This window comes from Meleagris gallopavo, chromosome 3 (genome assembly GCF_905368555.1).
Source record: "Meleagris gallopavo chromosome 3, MGAL_WU_HG_1.1, whole genome shotgun sequence".
Taxonomy (NCBI): domain Eukaryota; kingdom Metazoa; phylum Chordata; class Aves; order Galliformes; family Phasianidae; genus Meleagris; species Meleagris gallopavo.
In genome coordinates, this window is record NC_139406.1 from 26816669 (window position 1) to 26841924 (window position 25256).

At 41.1% G+C, this 25256-nt stretch overlaps 1 protein-coding gene across 10 annotated transcripts in view; it reads left to right on the plus strand.

Moving 5' to 3' along the window:
- Positions 1-25256, plus strand: part of IKZF1 (IKAROS family zinc finger 1) — a 71419-nt gene that overhangs the window by 24700 nt on the left and 21463 nt on the right. The gene's annotated exons all lie outside the window — the stretch shown is intronic.

Genomic DNA, 25256 nt, shown 5'->3' on the forward strand with positions numbered 1-25256 from the left:
ACTATTTCTTTAAAATCCAGAACAGTAGCATGGGGAGATAAGAGGGAAGAGCCTTCTGACACCTAGCTCTCCTGAGCTAGCATCATTGGGAACATGGCATTGTTGTTACATCTTGCTGTTTTCCCTCTTGCCATGGGCATTTAGACGTGAAAGCCTGTACAAGTAGCTAGTTACTGGTGCAGGCAAGTGTCCTTGCTCTGAGCTGCTTTACTTCCTTAAAAGGAGCTCAAGCATTTGAGAGCAAGGACACAAGCACTTCAAAGGGCCACCAGACCAACCACAACAGCTTGCCATTACATCAATATATTGCAACCTATACAGAGCTGGGTGGAGACAGAGTAGAAGTGTGGAAAGGCTGAAGACAGGGGGGGAAAGGAGAAAAGCCAAAAGGGGAAGTGCCCCACCCCACCTTGCAAAATTGGTCCTATTGTTTGAGACAGGTCCACCTTGCAGATCTTCTTGAGCTTTGGTAGGATAGGGAAATGGGCTGAGGAAAAGACTGCCAGAGCAAAGAGGCTTTGGGCACCCTCCTGTGGGAGCTCACTGGCTATGAGGGTAATGTGCATAAGCAATAAAATACTTGTGTGACATGTATGTGCATGGACATATAATTATTCGGAGAACTAACTGAACCTGGAGAGCTGTGTAATGTGCTTTGCTTGCTCAGATTTCCAGATGTACATCTTTGTCGCTCAAAGGTCTTTAGGAGCTGATTAGACTTTGTAAATAACTGCTGATAAATCCTCTGTAGTTCTGCCAGCCCCGAGATGGAGTGAAAACTGGCTTCAGTATATTTTGGGGAGCTTTAAGAACAGTATTTAGAGGACTCCACTCTCCACAATGAAACAAGGCTGACTGAGGAGACTTCTGAAGGAATTGAAAAACTTGTAACTGAAGTATTTTAGGAACTTTTAGAAATAGAGAAGTTAGGAATCTCCCTTCTTGTTTGGTCTGAAGCTCCCATTTCTAGCTCCAAAGTGCTAGTCCATACTGAGCATGGACTGAGTATTGTGTGCTCTAAGACCCTGCCATTATGGGTTACCTGGTTTTGAGTGAGGGATATTTTTGTCAGGATTATTTTTTATGCAGAACTCTTCTGGGAGTTTGTATAGAGGAGGATAGGATGGTGTAGTGGGAGAAGACAAAAACAGGTTTCATAAATGCCCTTCTATATTTTCTGTGTGATATATAGTACATGCCAATCTACAAAGATGTGTTTTGCTGTGTGTAGCCTGAAGAAATATGCAAGAGTGGAATGCAGAATGTGGGATATATGGGGCCACTGAAAAGCCAATCTGCCAGACCCAAGCTCTGCTCTAAGTAATAATTTACATACAAACATTTATAGACGAGCACTGACCAACACTGCCTGTACTGTTGCCTGTGGTTGTTGTGTCCAAAGTGCAGAACTCAGCGCTTGGACTTATCATAGAAACATAGAATCAATCAGGTTGGAAAAGAGTCTTATTGAACTTCATACCATTGGCCTGAGCCTAGTATCCAGCTTATCCAGATCCCTCTGTAGGGCCTTCCTACCCCCAGGCAGATCAACACTTCCTACCAGGAATAGAATTGCTTCTAAAAATTTCTGGATTTTTTTTTTTTTTTTGCAAGGAGTTTTTCCACTCCTCATCTATTTGGTAGAAGCGTGGCTTCTGTTGCTGCTGTAGCAACATAATGTTGCAGGGGATTATGAAGCTATTAATGTATTTTTCCTTATTTCTCCAGAGCTGTGCAGTTTGTGGAGCTGCAGCCAATTCCATCAGTGCCTGCTGGGTGCTGCTGTGGTTTCGGGGGGGTACATTAGTGCCAAAGGCAAGGAAAGCTCTGCAAGTTTTATTTCTTTGCGGTTGAGAAAGCAGCAAGTGTTTGAACTGGAGACATGCAGAATGTTTAGCTGTGTGGCTTTTAAGTACGGATACTGGGCCTGCTGATCTAATCTGCAGTTAGAGGAAGTTGTCTTTATCTGAACAGAAGAGATGTGCCTCAGAGATAAGCCCCTTTCTAGCTCAGGAGTTAAAATTATCTAGCAGGATCTCAGCCGTGGCTGCAGCACAATTCAAAAATGCACAGCTTTGGCTGGAAGTGGGACAGTATTTTAAGCTGGGGAGGACTTCTTTAAATGCACCTTGCCAATCCTCAGGCTATTTTAGGGGAATGACTCTGCACCAAGGGTTTGGACAGACCTCCCAACACCACTATCTTCTGTCTGCTCTTCGGTGCAGGCTTGTTTTTAGTCTTGAGCAACTTCATGTTCAACCTGAGTGCTCTTCAGGAGTGTACTCTGAGTGAAAACGTTAATGACTGGGCTGAGGTACAGCATGAGGGCCACCTACCCCCATGGAGACACCATTTTGATTTTGTTCAGACTCTTCTCACATTGTTATAACTTCATCTCCAGCTCCCCAGGCTCTGTTCCACTGCAAAATGTGCAAATACAATGGCTTCATCACCGCAATAGAGATACACAGCATTGCCATGTTACCACGGGTTTCCCCCGTGTAGAACAAGCCCTTTCGTGGTGTAAGCTCATTTTTCGAGCTGTAATCCTAAAGCCTGGAACAAACATCCCTTGTCAAAGCAGGGTGGAGGTTTGTCCTTGAACCATTCTCATTAAGCTCACTGGGCAAGTCTTCATATGTGAAGCCTGTAAATTGGTATCTCCAGGAGAAAACATTACCACATGTGCAGTCTGTAGGAATTCCGTAGCTCACTCTCAGTGTGTCATTTATGGTGAAGAAGGGTGACCACAGCAAGCTATTAACAAGTGAAAGTGAAGCAACTGGGACCCCAGGCCTTTGGCTTCCAGAGGCAGATAATTGGGAATTATTTTGCCTCATCAAACTGCTTCTCTTAGTAAGTGAGCCAGCCCAACAGCAGCCCAAAAGTAGCCTGCAACATGCAGCCTGAGACACTTTCTGCTGCTCCCACCCTCCCAAATAGGTGAATTCTGCATTGTAAAGGTGCACATGCAAGGAGTATGTATCCTAAAAAAGTAATTCATTTGTAGTCTGTTTCTTTTTCCTTGTTTTTTTACAAATTTTAAGTTAAGAGTTGTACCTAATTTTTCTGTTCATTGCAGTTTTGGGATACATTTTTCAGACACATTTAGGTGCCTTAAGTTATAGGCATAGGAGATCTCAAGAAGGTATCCAATCTGTCCTTTTACTGTCAGTCATAGCAACACTATAGACACCAAAGCAGGAGTAATTCCTGCTCCTTTCATTTTGGCTGTAATGTTTCAAAATCTGTAAATAAAAACGGAATTAAGAATCCCATTGAAGATTTGTAGAGAATTAGTAAGTAGCAAAGATAACACAAAATTACTTGAAATTGAAAACCAAAACAGGGTTGTTCCAAAAGTAAAAGTTAAGGTCCATGACTTTGCTCTTTGGTTTTCACCATCCATTTCATCCATTTCCCCTGTTTCTCCTCCCCCAGAGATAGTGCAAAAACATCTACTATGGGAAGTGTGGTAAATAGAGCAAAGGTGGAGAAATATAGCAAAATGAATTGACTTCCACCCTTCCAAGCCACATATCACACATATCAGAGTCTTATTGACATAAAATAAAAAAAAAAAAAGAAATCCAGTAGTCACTGTGCTGCAGAGTAAGGAGAACTTCCACATAAACCATTTGTTTTTACCATGGAAATGTTACTTCTGAGGAAGTAGCTCTTACCAGAGTTGTCAGTAACTTGTGGATTGTTTTATGGAACAATGTAAGAACTCGCCTGCTTACTGACCCCTCCTTTTAAAAAGAAGAAAAAAAAAAAAGGGGAATTGCTAATTCCTTTGTATAACAGAGTATCTGCACATGATTTTACCCTCCCTGCTGATTAAGTAACGCAACAGAAATGTGTAGTGCAATGGAAAGGCGGCCTTTAGCTAAAGTTGGTGACACTTTCAGCTGTGTTGCAATTAATAGAAGGGGAAATATTCATTCTCCATATTTCATCATTTAAAAGCATCCTGTATTGGTAAGAAGCTGTGATCGTCCAACATCCTCACCATGGATTTGAACTTCCCAAATCTTTGGTGGTTTTAGTGCTATGTTTTTCTCTAAACTCAGAGCTTTGTGTTGTGATTTTTAATGATGGCTTAAGGGTTTTGTTTTTTTTTTTTGGAGGGAGATCAGTACTGTGAATAGTCCATTACATGGACTGAGATACTGAGCCTATTTTTTCCTGCTGTGAATATGTGTCGCAACGCTCGGAAGTGGTGGCCGTGGTTGGTGTTGAAGTGGGATGGTTTTACTAGCACTGAAATGGCTTCTGCTGGCTAGGGAACTCTGCTATTTCTGCCCCTCGCACTGCATCTGTGCTTTGGAGCTCTCTTTCCAGTTCTTTCCATATGAGAGTTTATTTTTGAGGAGAACACACATACGTCAATAACCACCACAATAAACTAATTTGCCTCCTTGTGAGGTCGGTGAGTTGGACTGAGAGTTGCTGCTTGCTTTTTGTGCCAAGAGTCACATACAGAAAGAAACACCTATGTAGAAAGTGTCGAATTATATCCCTTCCAACCCCAACCCCCAGCTGTCTGTATTCACAATACGGGCTGTTAATTTCACTATTTCTTCTGAGCAAACCACCTGGCTAGTCCCTCTGCTTCCCCACTCCTTGTCCTGCTGGTATGGAAATGCATGGCTGGAGTCGTGAGCAAGGAGCTGAGAATATCCCTTCAACATCAACATAATTTTACCACGGGGGCACCTTCATTTTCGAAACACGGTCACTCAGTTTTCCTTCCAGAATCCAAATGCTTTTGTAACACTTCACACTGCTGAAAGCTGGAGGGGAGGCAGGGGAGCTTTGTGGGCCAGCGGGCTGTGGGACTCTGTGTACTGCAGGTGTGGACCTACAGCAATTTATCTAGAAGTCAAATAGGAACTAGTCTTTTCCTGCCCATTTGTCCACATAATGGCAAGTAGAAATAAAAATGAGAAATGATAATGTGCTAGCAGAAGACTTCAGTGGCCTTGGAGCCTAACGTGTAAAAAACAAGGAATGAATAATGGTAATGAGACATTACCTCTGGTAGCAACACATTTGTTTAATCTTACCACTACATTGCTAGCAGATCCTAGTAAAATTGGTATCCTATCATGGGCTTATTGTGGTGTTAAGTGGATTTTTTTCTCCCTGCAAAACAGTCTCGAGAAGTCTCATATTGTTTGTTCTGTAATTACACATTAATGAGTCTGTACATTTGCTGCATACTGTAACCACTGCTAATAAGCTCTTCTCCTCTGGGCTGTGAAAGAGACTGATTTATACAATACACGATTTAGCCCTTTGAGTTAAAGAGCCAATGTGAAAATATTTTTCATTCCTACAACTTTCTGTAATTCATTGCTTCTCTCTTTGAAGCAACTGTGCGTTTTCCAGCCAAAGGGAGTCATTTATTCTACTTTCTCCTTTTGACGTGTGTAAGCACATACACAAACACACATGTACATACAAAGCTATAATGTAGGTCTGCACACATAAAATTATATGCTTGCAAAACTGAATTTCTCTGTGTCTACGTGTGTGGGTAAAAGACTGAAGGAGGGCACATGTACACAGAAGAGCGTTGCTCTTGAAAGCTGAGCTTTTCATTCAAGGCAGAAAGAAAAGACCCTTCAGACATGCAATCTGCAAAATAAATGCATGTAACAAAAATATTTTTTTCAAACCTCAAAGGGGAAAATGTTAGTTCCTCCTAACTTGTCTGTATCCCTATAAGAAATCTAAGTGTAAATTCCATTTGGGAAGTGGGCAGTGGCTGAGGAAGATACATTTGTACCCGTTGTGGCTTTTGCAGTCTCTGTAGACCCTTGGAACCTCTGTGCTATAGAGGTGGAAGTTATATTTCTACAAGGGCCACCAAAAAGTTAAAGAAGAAAGGAAGTGCTGCATAAAGGAGAGGGAGACCCACGTTCTATTCCTCATCAAAGAGGTGGTGCCCAGCAGATCTGATGCACAGTGCAGCCTAGCCCAGCAAGGATGGCATGGAGAAGGTGGTGTTTGCTTTTCCTGTGCAGAGTGAAGAGATTCATGGGCTCCTGGGGCTGTCTCCTTGCAGCACGCAATGCATGCTGGTGAGAGGATGGCAGCCACCTCCAATATTGACGCTCCCAAGGAGACACACAGTGGAAAGTGACCAAAGGCTCCAGAGGCCTGGGAGAGACTTTCCTGTAGGTAATGCTCCCCTACATAGAGGGAGGTCACCTCTTCTCTGAGAAGAGGCCAAGTAGCCTCTCTTAGGAAAAGGCAGAACAGAGGTCCCTGTCTCCAACAGTGCTGTGATCATAAACTCTCTCAAGCCCTGTGAGCTCTCCTGGTGTGAACAGAGACTGTCCAGTTATCTTTGTTGGGCTTTGGTTTAAGTGCTGCTTATTCACTCATTCAGATATTTTATTCAATATATTTCCTATAGCGTCAGTCAGACAAATTCTGTAATGGAGAGTGAGAACTAGGTTCATGAAATGCTTTCTTCAGATGATTCTTCTATAGTCCTATTCTAAATGTAACATTGTACAAATGTAGCATTGTAGTTATGTTTTGGGAGAAGTCTGGTCCTCAGAACAGAGGGATAGGTTACTAATGTGTTGAAATAATCACACGGAAAAAGCAGATATAATATCTTTTATCTCTTATTTGAGATACAGTTTTCCATTAAAAGCTGTTGCATGCCTAACTTGTAGATTTTTCAGTAGCTAATTGAGCAAATGAGTACAAAGGCACAATTAAAAAAACTGCAACAGATATGGTGATGAACCCTTCTGTACACCCATTGCAGAAAGCAACAGAGATTGATACACGGGAAATCTTCTTTTTCATGTCTTGAGGAGCTACAGCTAGGTGCAATGTATGACCCTTACAAAGGCAAGGCTTGGTGAGCAAAATGCAGTCTCCAGCCTTCCTGTGTTTGCTGTTCAAAGTCTTTTTTTTTCACCCTTCTTTTTTACCTTCGATGAGAGAGAGCAAAGATAGTTATATTACTTGCATACTTCCTGAGAACACAGTGATCCCCACATTCTGGGCTGTGGGTTGTGTTTTTCACATTCAGGCCTAGGATGAGTTGATCAGATAGCAATGTGGAGCTCTAGCAAATAGCACATTTGCATCAGCAGAAACAAATTTCACAAGACTTGCTGGGAAGGTTAGTCTCAGCATGCCACTGTCCTGCACTGCTAACAGCCACTGCACATGCATCCGATAAAAAAACGACAACAGAAAATGAAACTTTCAACGTTCTCTTCTACAGACACTTGAGAAGCACGTTAACCTGAAGGTGTGAGCCCACAACCTTTCACTGCAACAGTGCCTTTCAGTAAAAGGAATTTGAGGTGTTGGATGAGCCAAATTTTGTCCTGGTGTCCAGGAGAGCTCTCAGCACTGATGAGAGAAGTGACAACCCTGATGTCTGACAATTTCTGGGAACCCACAGCCAGCCACTAGGATATTGGAATAACATGGATTTGAGCACCTTAGAAAGTACTCAGAAGAACTCAGCCATTACGACTGGCTTTTTCTGTTGGATGAGGCAGTAGCTTCTTTCTTTGAGATGCTCTCTTCCACATGAACAAAGCATCATTGGTCTGTCTGATATTTTTGTCTCTCTTCTGACCATCTTAGCAGTTAATGGTCAGCATTCTAAAGGCAAAGTCTGACACTTGCCTGGCAGTGGCCTGGTCTAGCCTGTATGATTCACTACAGCAAGTCGTATTTTCAGATTAGATGTGTTCACGGATGGTAGAATTTGCAAGATTTAGTTTGATTTCCAGACCTCACACTGTACTCCACGGAGCAGAGCAATGGCCCAGATATCAAAGTTTACTTTAGCTAATAAGAAATAAAGTTGCTTTGCATTTTAGGAGGGAATGTTTTCACCTTTTCCATGTGTCTTACTCTTAATTCAGCCACACAGTTTGGGTGTTAGCATGATATATAGGTGCAGTATTAATCCTGGACTGAATAGTATTGATGCACTCCCTAGATTGGTAGCAATAACTAGTTCCAATATGGTAGGTAATGGGATAGGTGGAGGTTTCTTAATTGTAGTACCACACCAGGTGACTTTTCACATGCCTAAGCAGCCTAGGATTTATATTTTATTGACACTGAACATGGGAATGAACTTAGAGACACTGGTTTAGGGAGAAACTAGTCACTGTGTGAGTAGTCCTTTCAAAATGATCAATTTCTGTGTAAAGAGTATGATTTTGATACTTAACGGTTCTCAGATCTTGAGTTCAGTGTTCCCTCGAACACACAGAACTCATATATATACATATGTTTAGACATAGAGTTAGAACTTCAGAGTTTTGCCTGTCTAAAAATCATCCCCATTTAACATTGTAGTAGGATCTATCATTGACCAATACATGTGACTGCTTAAAAGTCACAGGAGAGAGCAGAAAACTTGTAACACACTCCTAGAATCCTTTCTGTTTGGTAAAGATGTGCGTTTTTTGCAATATTTGGAAAGTGTTTGAAGCAGAAACTGAGACACGTTTTAAAAAGAAACAAAAAGAGGCCTCCAAGGGCACTTATACTGCCTAGGACATGAGACCAAGGTTGGAGAGGAAGTTTGACAAAATTTTGTCTGCTAGACACTTTCAAATATTCCATAAATGCTGAGAGCGCAGGAAAATGCCAAAACTGATAATCTAAAAAGATCACGAACACTTATGGGAACCCAAATTTTGATCACTATGACTGATTTGTATAGGCAAGAGTGGAATTACAGTCAAACACTGATGTGATAGGACAGTGAGTGAGGATGGGTAGAGGGAAGTAAATCTTTAGTACTTGCTCAAGCTGTCTTTACTTGCAAGAGTTCAAATCTGTGTCTTTGTCCAGGCTTTTTTTTTTGCTGAGATACTTCTGAAGGTCTTTTAAATTACAAAATACTCCAGTAATTTGGTTTTGTAGAGATTTCACAGCTCATGACTGAACGTATATGAGAAGCTCTACAGTTCTGAACAAGAGATGACACAGTTCTCAGTATGTAGTCATGTCCTACAATAAAGGTACAAGCTTAGCCCCTCTCTTGTCTCCTTTTTCAGGCCACTCATAGCTTCTGCCATGCTGATGTTAGTGGAGAAGGAATTTTTTAAATGTTTTGGATATTTTAAACAGCTTACACTGTTTTTTCTTGACGTAGTTACCTCTGTGACTTTTACTTCTCTCTCTCTAACATGGGAACAGGCTGCCTGGGGAAACTTACAGTTCCTTTCTTTCTCTTGTGTCAATAGCCTGTGGAAAAAAAAGTCTCCTTTTTGACCTGGAGCAATCCCAGATAAGGGAGAGCTGGTTGAATGTTCCAAGCACTTGATTTCCAGTATTTTATGGATGTGAAGTTTACTTGGAGGGATGATAAAAAAATCTTCTACTTGTGTATAATTCTGTGGGACATTTCTCAGATTATGTGTGGCATTTTCACCAACACCTTAGTGATAGCAGCTACCACTGCTTCTGCCCCATGATCCCAATTGCCTCCTATGGGACACATGCCAGGAAGGTGATGGCCACGGCATGGCCAGATTCCAGCTTCATGTGTTGGGGCACATGTAAGGCATGCACTCTGATACAGTAATCATTTCTGATAGTAGCAAAACTTCTGAGTTTCCCCATTAAAAAAAAAAAAAAAAAAAAAAAAAAGGTCTTATCCCTATTAAAAAAAGTATTGAAAGATGTACATTTAGGGAAGTAAAGGCACATGATGGAATAAGTGCCTTTCCCATGGCCAAACAGGAAGTCTGTAGCTGAGCTAGGAATTAAACCTAGATTTCCCAAGTCTGAATCCAGTGCCGCGTCCCTCTTTGATGTCATAAAGTTTGGCTCATTATCAAACACTCTGTAAGTTGAAGGATAAGGCAGCTGTTTGTCAAGAAGAAAATAAAAGTACTGTTTATACTTGGTGAGAAATTGAGAATAGTTCTGGACCAAGTATTGCCTATTTCTAATGCTATTTAATGTTCTCTTTTTTCCAAGTTTGCATCAGCATAAAAATCCCCTCGTAGTATTGCTCCTTAATCAAGCAAACTACTCATGTCTTTCCTTATGGCTAGGACTGCAGGAGAGAACAATGCTTAGTTGTTTCCTACTGTCCTGATTTAACAGTTAGTAGCATTATGACTGTCTTGACAGAAAAATAATGTTTCTGCTTCTCGCACTTGCCATTTCTCATCCAAAATCAAATTTGATCCATTTACTGTGGAGAACATCCAGAGCTAAGTTCTCTCTTACAATACTCTTTTGACTTTTTGACAGAGCATTGTTTCTTGAATAGCTGCATGACTGATTTTTGTTTTTGGAAATGCTCTCTGCAACTGTCTGATAGGAGGTTGTGGTGAGGTGGGGGTCAGCCTCTTCAGTTAACAGTGATAGAATGAGACGTAATGGCCTTAAGTTGCATTGGGGAGATTCAGGTTGGATGTTAGGAAAAATTTCTTCCCAGAAACAGTGGTGAGGCGTTGGCACAGGCTACCCAGAGAAGTGGTGGAATCACTGTCCCTGGAGGTGTTTAAAGAGAAGGCAGAAGTAGTACTAAGGGACGTGGATTAGTGGGCAATGTTGGTGGTAGGTGGACAGATGGACTAGATGATCTTACAGGTCTTTTTCAACCTTAATGATTCTACAATTCTAAGAGGGGCTCCACTGAAGTTAAAACCAGACAAGAACCAGAAAACCCAGGAGCATTCAGGTCATGGCCCTTGCACCCCAATTATACACCAGACCTTTTCTGTATCAGATAAGGTGGGTAAAACCCTCGCAGTGGTCATACATCTCTCATATACAAGGGCTGCTCTGAAAGTAATGTGTCCTATTTTATGAAGTTGGCACAATGTCAGAAGCAGATGTTGGTGGGATATCAGCAGAGGTTGAACCTTCCCATGAGTATTCCTTTATATTTTGTTGCTGAGTGACAAATGGCAGCAGAGGGGCAGTCTGAAGAACGGCGTTTGACTTAGAAGTGTGTACGGAGCAAAATTGTGTCATTGAATTCCTCCATGTGAAAAGAAATGGCATCCACTGACGTTCATTGATGCTTACTGAACATTTATGGAGACAAAATAGTGGATGTGAGCACTGTGTGGTGGTGGGTGGTGTGTTTCAGCAGAGGTGACAGAGATGTGAAAGACAAGCCACATTCTGGACAGCTGTCACAGCACAAAATGAACAGTATCTTGATCAGCTCATCCACACCAATTAGCAGGTTATGACCAGCGAGCTGTGTGTGGAGCTGAATATCAGCTTCGGTATTGGAAATGATGGTGGCAGTGTTGGAATGTAGCAGTTTGTGCCAGGCAGGTCCCATGAATGTGCACACAAGAATAGAAAGAACACCGTATGCAAGTTTATTAGGATCTATTGAACCAATATAAGGCAGAAGGTGAAAGTTTCCTGGACCACATCATTAATGATGATTAGTCACGGTGTCACCACTATAAGCAGGAGTCAAAACGACAGTCCATGGAATGACACATGAATTCTCCATCAAAAAAAAGTTGAAGACACAGCCCACAGCTATCATAGCATCTGTGAAACAGTAGGTCACCTCTGCTGTTGCAGATTTTTACAAGAATGACATGCACACTTTTGTTCATTGTTGGTGAAAACGTATAGCAATATTGGTCAGTATATTGAAAAATAGTGTTTTGTAGCTGAAAATTTGCTCTATCAAATAGTCTTACTGAGCTCTTTGTTATAATTTCCATGGAAATAAATAGGGTGCGTTACTGCTGTTATGACCTACGTATATGTACATGGACATGTATGCACAGAATCAGCATTTATTTGTTTGTGAATAATACAGCTTGATCACCCTGCCATTCCTAGAAAAGTATTTATAGAATCATAGAATGGCTCCGAATGGAGGAGATCTCAAAGATTATCTAGCTCCAACTCCCTGCTGTGGGCAGGAGTGCCACCCACCAGCTCAGCTGCCCAGGGCCCCATCCAACCTGGCCTTGCGCACCTCAGGGATGGGGCACTACAGCTTCTACGGGCAGCTAGCTGTGCCAGGGCCTCACCACCCTTTGTGAAAAACTTCCCTCTGACATCTAATCTAAATATCCCCTCCTTTAGTTTAAAACCATTTCCCCTTGTCCTGTCACTATCTACTCATGTAAAAAGCTGATTTCCCTCCTGTTTATAATCTCCCTTTTCTGATACTTGACCATGAACTAGAGCTATTATTGCTATATCTGTTAGGAAGCACAAGAGCACTTAGAGTTGCAGGATGGGAAATGCAGTGCAGCTCTCCAACAGTCACAAGGTCTAAGAGAATGCTGCTGTTCATCAGAAGCTAATTTCTTCATACATAGGTAAATTTCTCTCTTCTCTTTCCTACATGTTCCAAAATATATTAACTTTAGCTGAAGAACTCAATACTGATTGAGTGGTCCAGAACATATTTTCTATTTTACAGATAAACAGTAGGGAAAATATCAGAGCCTGCTGGTGCTTGCTGTGCAAGAGTGTTTCAAAGAAAGTGAAGCCTCGCTAATACCCATTTCTTATCACCTCCTGACAGCCTCCTTTGTGGGGGAATAGCCACAAATGGTTTCGAACCAGCTCTTCCAACAGGGTAGTTTTCACACAGTGATGAACAAATAATTATACCGCAGTACACCTTTATGTAACACTCCTGTCTTCATTTACATACAGGATTTCACCACTATCTTCCTGAAAAACTACAACAGTCAGTTAGCCACCAGATAAGATAAGACTGGAGCTTGACTCAAAAAGTCTGCATAATTCAAGGGGCTGTGATATTTATAGAGGGTCATTTTACAAGTTTTACTTTTTACTCATCCTTGTATCAGGTTAATTCTTACAGAAAAGTCCCTGAGATAGGGGGAGTGCAAAAGGCTCAGTCATATGCTGTTCTTTAATAGATTCACATTCTGCTTTGTATCTCTTTTGCCTACAAATAGAGAAGAGAAAATTCTTCATGTGAATTTTAAATGCTTTCTGCTCCAGCCAAGTTTCATTCTGAATTTGCAGGACGGAACAGTACATGATCTCATGGGAAGGACTTCCTAAGCTGTCTGCTCCATCCCCTGGCAATCAGGCAGGATTGCCTTGTTAGGCAATCCCTATTCTTCTTTAGCTAATTTCCTTCAGTACTCTTCCACCACTCTGCTCTTGGCAAAGAAAACCATTGCCTAATCGAGCACTCCCACCCTAAGGTGAGGAATCTTGAGGTCTTTCCCTTGTGTTTGATTTCCCTCTTTTCTTCTTCAGAACGATACCTATTCTCGTCCATCCTCTTAATATGAAGATGAGAAGCAGAGTGGTAGGTTCAGCTTTGATGAAGTGAGGCTGCCTGCACAGTAGCACTGTTCAGTAAATATCTTAAAAGTAGGTGGGGAGGGGAGTACAGGCCAAGTAAATGAAAGTTGGAAAGGAGTAATCTGGGAGATTGTTCTAGCGGCAGAAAAGGCTGTGCCTGTGTATGTTTTGTTTGTTGTATTTTTTTCTTCTAAGTCACCAAGTATAATTCCTGGTCTGTGCTTCCCTTTCTGTCACTTCTCCATAATTCTTAGCATTTCAGTTGGGCTGCTCTCTCTCGGCTGCTTCCTCTTTTCCTGCTTTCCTATATTTCATTATTTGCACTTCTTCCTCTTCAAGGTCTTTTACAACAGAGTGAGGAGGATGTGGAAACCCGGTTACAATATGACACACAATCTGCAGTGTCACAACTGCAGCTATTGAGTTTCACCTCCAGGAGCGTGCAGAAGCAGGTCCAAGTGGAGAGGGAGCGGGTGGGGAGTTGGGGGTGGGGGGGCTGGCTGAGAGAAAAAGGGGAAAGATTTATAAATAGGGAAGAGAAATGACAGAAAGTCATGAGGCTCTGGCCCAGGAACTTGAGATAATGTCTTTCCACAAAGTTTAAGATAATCCCAAACTGAACAACCACCATTTCCTTGAATGCAATGAGAGATGGCAGCCTGTTTAAAGGTGTCCCGTGATACTACTGCAACAGAGATAAAGCCCTGACATGTTCCTGAATTTGAATGTGGAGGAAGGCATTGAAGCTGAACAGACCTTTAGGCCTTATGGCACATTGCCCTTTAAACAACAACAACAACAAAGCAACAGAACACACCTGAAAAAAAAATTTTTGGTAGCTCTGTGCGTGTGTGTTAAGTAATGATTTGAAAGATGCTATGGGTGAGAACAAGGAGGTGATGTAGCTTTCTTGAGATTTCAACAGCTGGAAAAGCGCTCCCTCAGACTTCACTACAACTACTTCTAGGGCACCCATTACTTAGAGGTGCACATTTCTTTTCTTTTTCTGGAGTTTTCTAGAAACCTTTCTGCTTGGTTGATCTAAATTTACACCATAGCACCTGGTATAGAACTTGATCCAAACTCCTAGGCCATGGCAGATGCTAAGGAGATAAACAACTGTGGGTCGGGAGGAAATGGGTAATATGTCCAGACTGCTCTGAGTGTTTGTGGAAGAAGTTAGAGGAACAGCAGATAGAGGTTTCCTGTTCAGCCGGACAAGGAGGAAGCTGTGATGTTTCTCAGCTATGGCTGCAATTGGACTCAAGTTCAACAGCATTCTTAGTGTGGGTTTCTTTTTTCTCTACTCATCCTGAGAAGCTCAGGTTGTGTTAAAAGTCTAAACACCACTGTAAATCAAGGAGACTTGAACTCCCAAATAATTCAGATAATTCAAAATTACTCTTCTCTGCTGCACAGTTGCTTGTTTTCTGAGGGTGCTGTGGTGGAACATGCATTTGGAAGTCTCCCTCTGCTGCAGGGAAGCAATGCCTTAACCAGCTCTGGAGCTTTGAAACCAGAATATGTCAATATACGTTCTTTTTGCTAACTACCTCTCCACGCTTTAGTTTACAAGTCATGGCAAAGAGTTTGTGAGAGGCTAAGACATACCTCCCTGAACATGCTTGCTGAACAGAGAGTGGACCTGGTTTTCAGATGCCCAAAATTTAGATACAAAACTTGGAAACAGTGGTCTGATTTCTCAATTATCAGTGTTTTTCAGGCTGATCTGTGTTTTCTGATCGTCTGGTTTTGTTAGTGCCTCTAGTTGGAGAGCCACAAAACATTAGTTGCTTTCTGTAAAAATCTCTCATTGATCGCCAGTTGTTAAAAAAAAAGAAAAGAAAAAAAAAGTTAAAAAAAAAAAAGAAAATTGTATTGAAATGAGTGGAAGAATTTAGAAAAATTCAATCAATGTTCGAATGGTGTTTAAAACATCTCAGATTACCTGGTACTACAGCCAGAAATTAAGGCCTTGATGAAAGAATTTCTGTGGTCTGAGTTATGTAGGTTTCACTTGATCATAATAGTCAGCCTGGGGCAATTTATGACAGTGGGCTCAAGAGTAGTGCTATTGAAGACCCTTTAGTTCAACAACTGTTATTTTCTAAGCTTTGAACCCTTGTAACCCTCAAAGCTCTGCCAGAAACATGTTGGCTTAGATGCTTTGCTGATCTATCCATGTGAAGAAAACGGTTGCATTTTGATGTAAGATACTGATACTCAGTATGGTGTTTGCGACTGTTTGAAGATTGTAATCTTGACTGTGTTTCCAGTGAGTTTCAAATTTCAAATTACTCATTCAAGAAAGTGGTAAATAATCTTAAAACACTGTTTTACATTCAACAGCCTTAACTATTGCTAAAGGTTTCAGGAAGCTGACCTCAATGGCTAACCGTATTGGTCTTTCTCATTTGGAGGCATAACAGCTGCACTGGAAGTCCAAGTAGCTTCAGTTTAGAGCATTCTTCTGCAGCGTGGCTACCTTCTGGTCCTGCAGAACATTTATTGGGACTCCTAAGCTCAGGAGTTCCAAATCACCACTGCGGTGCGCTTAGAGATGAGAGCAAGGAAGTTGCCACAAGGTTGACCACTTTGAGTGTCATCTCCTTCCTAAACTATTTTTAGAGCAGAATGGCCTTACTAAAATAAACCTCCTCATGGTTTGTATGTGATCTCTTAAATTAGAAAAGATTCTCAAAGATTGTTTTTACCTTCTATGAACATCAATCACCATATCTCCACCACTAATGTCTTCAGTGGAATTACATATGCTTAGCACGAAAAGTTATGGCCACCTGCATCTAGCTGCAAGGCTTCATTCTGATCTCTTTTGCATTTGTGTAACAGAACTTAAAAGGAGGAAAGGCAGTTCCTTATGTAATATCTTTTATATACATAAAATTCTTTAGCCTGAACTTCTGTCATGAGCTTTTTTCACTTCATTCTGAGAAACTGGGATTTTTGGAATAATCTGCTCTTCCTTTTGAGGAAAAGAATGCTAATAAAATTAAGGTTTTTCTCTTAGCATTGTATTCAAAGACCCAAGGAGACGGTATACATTGCAATTGTTGGATGCCTTGCAAAGAGGAAAATTATGTCAAGGGTAACTTATCAGAGTACTAATATAGTTAAGAATGGATTCTGTTCAGGGAAGGCAAAGAGAGTTTGTGTTTCCTGAGGTAAAAACAATGAAAAAGCAGATAGGAAAACTGGCCAAGTAAGTAAGGAAAGATAAGTCTTTCAGAAATTTGGATTGAACAGACTTGTTCCGCAGACTTCCAGACTAATCCAGATCTTTCAGCTCTTGAGAGAATCCCAGCATCATCAGGAGTTCCCTGCCAGCCATCATGGAAGACTGCCTAGAAGGAACTCTAGATCCTGTGGCAAAGCACTGACTGTAATATATGATGAGAAGGAATTAATTTTGTCTTATATTTTTCTCCTCAAGACCAATCTGGTATACCCATATTCAGAAAATTTCCTTAGGATTTCTGTGGAACAGTTTATGCTCCTTCCGCAGATGTAGACTAGGATTTCCTTTCAGTGGACTGTTGAGCACACTGTGATCAGGTATGCAGCTGTTTACATTGCAAAACCTTCTGGGAATATTTCTGCAACACAAAAAGAAAAAAATTCAGTAGTGTCAAATAGATACTTCTAGAAAAATAACTGAGTACTCAGAAGTAGTATGACTAAAGCAAACTATCTCAGGATTACCTTCTTAGTACAGTCCTGAGAGAAATCATCTAACTTATTACTGCAATGTGAAGACTGCATTTGATTTTCTTTAATCTAGAACCAACTTCCAGTATCCTTGGTTGTTTTTTTCACTGTGCAATGGAGGAGAATTGGCTCTGGAATTTGTTTTGACAGTAGGCTATTCAATAAAATTGGTATGAAAGATTCCCTCTTAAGTGTTGAAATAGCAAGATTCCTCTCCATTTCCACCTCTGACCTCTTATTGAAAGAGCAGACTGACAAAGAACAGCATTGGCCCAGCACCCATAGGCACCTCCCCAAACCTAAACACAGCTGCTTAATCTAATTTTAGATCTACTAACCCTTTTGCAGCTGGGGAACTATTGACATTTGTGTCAGATAGCACTGAAAGCATCATCACGGTAGCTAAACAGTCCCCAGTAAAAGTCCCTGCATGTGTCTCACTGATTGAGAAGGCATAGCGTAAATGTGCAAAAGGGAGGACTCACAAGGCCAAATCCTGAGCCAGTGAGTATGTGTACTATTCCAGGGACAAAATGAAAGATATCTATGTAGTGCACTGAGTTGGAGCATGAAAAGGGGAAGGTTTGCAAGGGCTAGTTTTGCATGAAGGGCAAGGCAATTTTAGGTGCTCTGAAGCAATATGCAAACTGTTCTCCTTTCCCACCCCTGTGCCCTCCCTATACCACAATGACAAACCTGGGAGCTGTGTCCTCCCCTTCCTCCCACAGACCAAGGACAACTCCTAAACACTAGCTCTTCTGCAGAGCAGTGACCACCATCTTCGTCTGGTACAGATCTGACCAATGCCCTGTGTACATGTTCAAATTTCACAAGCTTTTCTCTTGTTCAGTTAGGCTTTAAAATTCCCTCTCTAGCTGATGTTCACATCATCTGTATGTACCTGAACCCATTAAGCATGTAGTTACATGCTTCACCATCTATATTTCTGCATTTGCTAAGCCTTTTGCTTTGGCTAGGGATGCCCATCCTGTCCCCAGGTTTGTAGCACAGTAAGAACAACTTCCAGTGATGTCCATATGGCTTCTTGTAAGACAATACTTGTCTTTCTCATCTGTAAGGAGTATCTTTGGTATCCCTGTCAAATCTTGTCTTAGTCACTCCTCTTCTCCAAAACAGACTGTTTTGCAGATGCACACTCTGCATGAACTACAAGGGGCCTTTGTGATTACAAAGCTCTTGTTTGCACCTTCTCCCAGACTGCCATGTATGACTTCCTTTAGCTAGAATTTCATTGCATTAGTTGAAGAAAGGTAATCACCTATGAATTTCATCCAAATATGCCTTGTGGAAATATTAGAGAAGAGGAATAACTTACAGATGTTGGGTTATGGAATGTATGAGACTATTCCTCTTGGACAACTGTTGCTTTGATGGGAAAAATGTAAAGTGCAATGTTTATGGAATTTCTGTAGGATGCAGCTTCTTACTTAGCATGTAAACATGCTTCCACACAGATATACCTCTGTGTGCCAGGAATATTTTCATATGTTTGGAGCATTTTAACCTCACTGTTACTTGAGGTTATTTTGCTTTTTAAAAATTTCTTGTTAAATGCCCTTTTGGTACTTCCTCATCCTTTAATGCCCACATAAAAAAATCAGATGAGAAAAAGTTGCGGATGACAAGCTCTGTTCTTACTACAGGTTGTCAGCAAACCTTTCCCTTCATTTTTTTCCCTTCAGTCCCTTTCCAGCTTACATTTCTTAACAGAAAAGTATCAAGAAGGGCTGTTACTGACAATCCTGTAGCAGTTTCCTTAGCTCCTCTGTCATGTGGCCATTGAAGGACACAGCACTCTTTATAGAGGAAGCATGGGTTACACGCGGAACTTGAGAAATAGGTTCAGTATGTCTCATAGGTGCTACAAGATATGGTTTAGTAGCTTAGTGGGTAGTAATGGTGATTGGAGGATGGTTGGACTAGATGATCTTGTAGGTCCTTTCCAATGTTGTGATTCTATGATTCTTGATAACGCTCTTTCTCTCTCATTCAAAACTTTGTTTCATTGGCAATTCAGATGAACATCAAGCAGCCAGGTAGTTAATTTTTCTTTAAAAAAAACCATGAGCCAGTACAAGATGGACCAACAAGTAGCGTTATAAAGACTAACTATAAACACAAACTAGATCAGGCTCTTGGATGGTTTCCTGCTGAAACACCAACCCACTGCCAAAAGCACTTAGCCTTGGTCATGTGAATAGATTTCACGATCATTACCTGCCTCTGTCTGTTACTTACCCATCTTCACTGGTACATTAAAGGATTCCTATGGCTAAGCCACTAGAACTTACTGTGAATCTGCACAGTGGAGCCAGAGTCCCTTATTTTCATACCAAGAGAGGAAACATTTTGCTGGCTACTTGTTCATCTGGTTGCCTTCCCTGCAGCCTGATCTCGGTGTGTTGTTGCGCTTTGCTCCCGGCAGCGTGCTGCTGAAGACAAGGCATGCAGGCAGGCACTGGGGCTTGCACTTTAGGTGCCCACAGTTGGGTGGCAGTGGGAGGAAACAGTGGTGGAGGATGATGAAAAGGGTGGGGAACCTCGTGCTGGTTGTACCACCAGAGATAGCTTATCTGAGGACGCCTGTCTTTCTGGAATTATATCCATTTGATTGGAAGCCAAAATTAGAGTGGGGCAAAATTGGCTGTCAAGGGCTGATTGGCACTTGTTGTCAAAGGTGGGGCAGTTCCAACCCTACAGGGACAATCTTCTTATCCAGTGTACCCAGTCTGCTGTACCTACAGTGCCTCTGTGGGTCGTGCTGTTACACATCTTTCTGTAATTTTTGTGTCTCTTTAACAATCCAGCTGAGAGCTTCTAATTAAAAAGCTGTCACTTTTATCTGCCACCCCCTCTTTGCCACAGTGCAGCCTGCAGTATAGAACTTAGGACTCTCAAGTGAAGTGATAAAGTGCCTGCTCTATATCGGGGCTTCCTCACCAGCCTCAGACACTCACCTCCCCAGTGTTTGTGCTCTCAATGTCTTGTAACACAGCGAGTGCTGGCTCCTTTCCTAAATAAAACCCCGTGTAACAGTTTGTGCAACATGGGCTGCATACAGCCTATTTTATTTACTAATTATTTTTGTCCATAGCAACTAAGTCTCATCATAGGTTCTAGCCTTTCAGGCAGTTCTGAGCTGACCTCTAACTTTCAGCATTTTGCACATGCCGATACCACAAATGCCTGAAAAACTGGGCAGTGCAGTGCTACATGTAGAAAGGATTGGGCAAAACAGTCATATCTAACATGTTTTGTCATGCAGCATCTTCTGAATTTTATTTACTAAGGGCTTAGATCATCACGTAGTTCACTGATTGCTCTGCCCAGGCCTTTTGTTGGCTTTTATTTTTTTTTACAGCTATGTGATTCTTCATGTCCCTTCAGAAGCTCATAATGTAAAGATACTATTAATGGAAACACAAGTTAAAGAATCTATCTCTGTTGTTGTTAAGTCTTTCCAGTGAAAAGTGAATCCTTAAATATTCTGTGAACAAACAATCTCTTGTATGCCTTGTATTCCTGAGAATGACATCATCCACCTGCTGTACTTTTCTGTTGTTGGAATAGAACTGATATCACAGTTAATGAGAAGGACACGAAAAGAAAAGGGGAAAGTATGGATTCCAGGTCAAGGCATTTGTGAGGATTTGATGCACAGAACAGAGTACCAGTTATGCCTTATCAAAGAAGTAGCAGGTAGAATTGCTTGCAACACTCTGTTTTATCTGTATCTTGCACTTATGTAAACAGGAAGAGATCCTGGCTGCTTTTGTTGACAGCCTCATGTGTTGGGGTGGTTTATTTCAGTCTGTTTCATCTTATTCTACCTTTGTAGCAATGTTATATATAATTTGCTAACACAGATGGTGTTAAAGGTTCTCTCCTTCTCACCATAATACTCTCAATCCACTGCTTAAGTGAATCAAATATTGTTGCAGCATCATCTGTCTACTGCTTGAATAGCTGTGTTGTCTGCACTCAAAACTCTTGCTGGACTTTAAAGCTACTGGTAATCATCAACTAATATCAACAAAATGTTTCTGACTTGTCTTAGAATAATAAGCCATCCAAACAAAAAACTGCATGCACTCAAATTATTCGAAACAACTTCAAGAGGAATTTTCTTTGCTATTGGTTGCTAAGTATGAGCAAGAATTTGCATGGAATAATGTCACGACCAAAAATTAGATTACTGTGTTTACTTTCAAATATAGACTAAGGGACATCTCTTTAAGACATTTATATGCCACATAATGCAGTTAAGTACCTTCACTGCAATAAAAGGTCTACTCAAATCCCATTAAAAATCAATGGGAGTTAGGTACTTCTATCCTTCAAATTCCCCAGCAACTTCAGTATGATCTGTTTTTCTCTGTTACTCCCTAAATACTTTGACAGTCAGGTCTTATTATATATCTTCCAGCAGAGAAGATTATGAGTTGAGATGTGAAGTTCTCTTTCAAATGAGATTTTAGCCCAGGCACTCAAAACCATGCTAGTACCAAAGTTTCACAAAACTTTGAAAGGCATTTACATGTGAGAGGGAGCCCATGTGGAGCTGAAGACAAATCATTCATCCTACACATGCTTTTTCCCCAGCTGCCTACTCTCCTGTCCTTTAAATGCTGTTCCTTCAAGCCTTCCTGTTTCCAAGGAAGTCCATTTGGTTTCTCCTTTCTCCCCACTAAAAGACTCTTTCACTCATTGCAAAGCAACCTCCTTCCCTTTGGCACTGTTCAGATTTTTCCAGGGAAGTGTGACTCAGACCCTCATCCTTCTTCACGCTTTTCTGGGTATCCCAGCCTGAGTGCCATGCTGAGCCAACTACAGTGCCCTTCCCAAGGAAACCAGTGCTTGGATCTGAAAAGACAGACAAATCATACTGTCACCCCTCTTCACCTTGATACGTCAGTTCTTTTTTGTCCAAATACTTTTGCTTAAGCCACCTTTTGTCATGGCAAACACTCTTCATGACATAAATTTCAAAAATCCAGAGTGAAGCTCTCATTAGACATCAGAAAGCACAAGAAACCCACAGGGTGCCCTGCTTTTGGTTGAATTTTCCACAGTATGGGTAGGCCAACAGGGAAGTAAGGGCAGAGCTGCCAGTACAGTGACACTGATACAAACTCCACATTCCTTGCACACAAAAAAAGGGCTTGGTTTAGACATCCCCAAATCGCACCAGTACAAAGACAGTACTGGTGTACAGAGAGGGTACAAACAGAGTAAAACACAGAGCCTTATAAGGTGATCTCCAACAGAACTGAAGTCAATTAATAAGTAAAGCTTTGATGATGTTAGAAGAGCCGATGAAAAACTGTTAGAATAAATGAGTGTACAGGTAATTAATGCCTGTATGCATGTGTATAAAGACATGAATTTAACAGACACATTTCTACAAAGACTGTATTGAGTAACTGTTTGAGAAACCTGTGCAAATGTAATGTTCTTAATCAGTGCATCTGAAAAGTCTGATTCCCAGATAGTTGTGCCCCAGGAGTGATTTCGCCCACTATAGCAAGAGAGGGACAAAACATTTCTTACAAAAGAAATAGAACATTTTACTGTTTTACTTTTTTCAGTCTAAGTCTCCAGCCTTTTTTTTTTTTTTTCTCCATTTTTCAGTCGGACTCGACAAAAATCCCGAGTATTTCTGCTGGAGTGGTTCTCTTTCCTGTTCCTTCTCCTGCGTCAGCAGAGCTTTTTTACAATAACTTTCTTTTGAAAAACAGGCCTGAAAAGTGTCCTAAATCTGAGCATGAAGAGATTTTGTTCGCTAACTAGACCTATAAAACCTTTATGAGAAGCCAGGAGTAGGAATGTGGCCTCACCATGTGTTGGCTCTTGTCCCCGAAGTGAGCATCCCACCCAAAGCAAGCCCTCAGTGAGCAGTGCTGCAGGGGCATCCTGGGTGCCAGCTCTGCTTCATACAGAGCTGCACTGCTCAGGGGAGCTGTGCTACTCCAAGACACACTGCTGCAGGTCTTTAATGAAGTTTGAGGAGATCAGTATCTCTGTCACTGCTTACAGCAAGTAATGAACTGTATCATTACCACTATCAACCTACCCCAGGCCATGTTAATTTGCACTTGGCAACTCATAACATGCGCATTATAGTGTGCTTGTGCAGCTGCTTTTGTGTAGATACATTCTGAAGACCGGCATCAGAAATGCAAAAAAATGTTCTAGTACACAACTATATGTATAATCTAACTCTGTGTTGTTCCATTATATAAGTTCATCAGACGTGCAAAGAAAACAATTCAATTTAACTTATACAACTGCAGTCACTAGAAATGAGCACAGATAAAGAAGAGATCTCTACCATGCAAAGAGAGAATGATGGCAAAAAGTCTTCTCTTTCCAGGGGCCGTGGTTTCCTTGGGACTGGGAGAAGGTTGGGCTAGGTGCTCTGCTCCTGTCTGCCCTTTTTCTAGATGCTTCAGCCAAAGTTCCTCTTGACTTCAATAGGAGTTAACCTACAAGCAAGGGGAATGCCCAAGAAAGGTTATGCTTTTAGAAAACATGATAAAACTTGTTGGATGCTTTGGAAAATGTGGCATTTTCACAAATCAGAGTCATCAGACAGAGGTCTGAATTCCTCTGCTTGTTGTCCTACTGCTTTGTCCTGAACTGTGTTGCTTATGTAACAATAGCTCTGTCTTTCTCCTATGTATTTCTTGTATAGCAATAATGCCATCTTCTTTTACATTTACTGCTAGCAGAACTACAAGTCAGCATCCTGTTTGCCTTCTTTATTGCAGCTGCATATGGGGCAGAAGGCTTTAGGGACTTTCATGCAATAATTCCCAAATCTTTTTCCTGTAAGTATACTGCAAGTTCAGTTCACTGAATTCAGAGCATTTCCATCTAGTTCCTACTTCTGTGATTTATTTGCGTTCCATTTCACCTCTCAGTAATGTTCATTTGTCTATTTACGCTTTAAATAGTTAAGTAGTGTGATTTTTTTTTTGCTTCGTTCACATATGTTTTGTTTCAACTTAACATAAAGCCTACTTCAAAAGCCACCTTCTCCAAACTCCTAGCAGGTGAGGCATATGCAATTTATTTACATAACCAATTATTATGTTATGATGTACATATTTACATACAAATTATCATTCTTATAATTAAGAGAAAGCACTTGCTGTGTGATATATGGAAAATCTGTCATACACTCAAGGTGAATAGTTCTATTGCTGCTGTTCACCACAGTGAAAACAGCACTACAGGGCTATTCTGCTAATTCTGTAGAATACGGTAGAACACCTCTGATTAGCTACTTCTACATTTTTGTCAGTCACTGTTTTAATCTCTGTTTTTTTTTCTCCATACTTCTAAATTATTCCCCTCTTTAGGACATAACTGTTAAAGGATACCTGCTGTCTTGGACGTGCATTTTATCTATCTTACATATGATTTTGATTACAATTTATATATATTTTTTTTTTAATTGAAAAAACATTCAACTGCCTACAGTGGCAGACTTTATGAAAAGTGTTCAGCCAAGCAGTGTTCAGAAAGCTGAACGTCTTTACTCCAAGCATGTTTCCCAGCAGGGCTTTTCTTCAGACCCTGTCGTCAGGCACATCCCTACAGTCCGGCTGGAACACCTGGGGGGTTGCAAGGGGTCACAGGGAAAAGTTGAGCAAACATTTCATTTTCAAGTGAACGTTAGGATCTTTCAACCTTTGATGTAATTAGTGCCCATAGCTTAATTATGTCATTGCTACTGCAGCACATAGGATGCAGTAATAAGGCTCCCATGTAATCACTGTTGCACAAAAAAGACTTGGCTCTCCATGGGGCAAAGCAGATCCTTTACATACTCAGCTAGCCAGTACAGTAAATAATCTGCTCTTGGGTTCCAGAGAACTGGGTTTTTCACTGAAAGGAAATAAAGATCCGGTCTTTTGGAGACGAATGAAGAACTGCTTTTCCACTGAAGTCATCAGATCAGAAAACAAGGAATTAACTATAAAGATAGTTTACTCTACAAAACAAAACAAAACAAACAAACAAAAAAAAAAACAGTCCTGTAGAGAGAAGAGGAATGAATAGTATTGTGAACTGATCTGAACCACGGCCTGTTTCTGTAACATTTAGGTTTGAGACAGATATAGTCTACCAACCTACAAGCTGTCACGTGTAGTCAGACTATGCCAAATTCACACCTGCATTTTTCTGCTAGTTGCAAGCAATTGTCA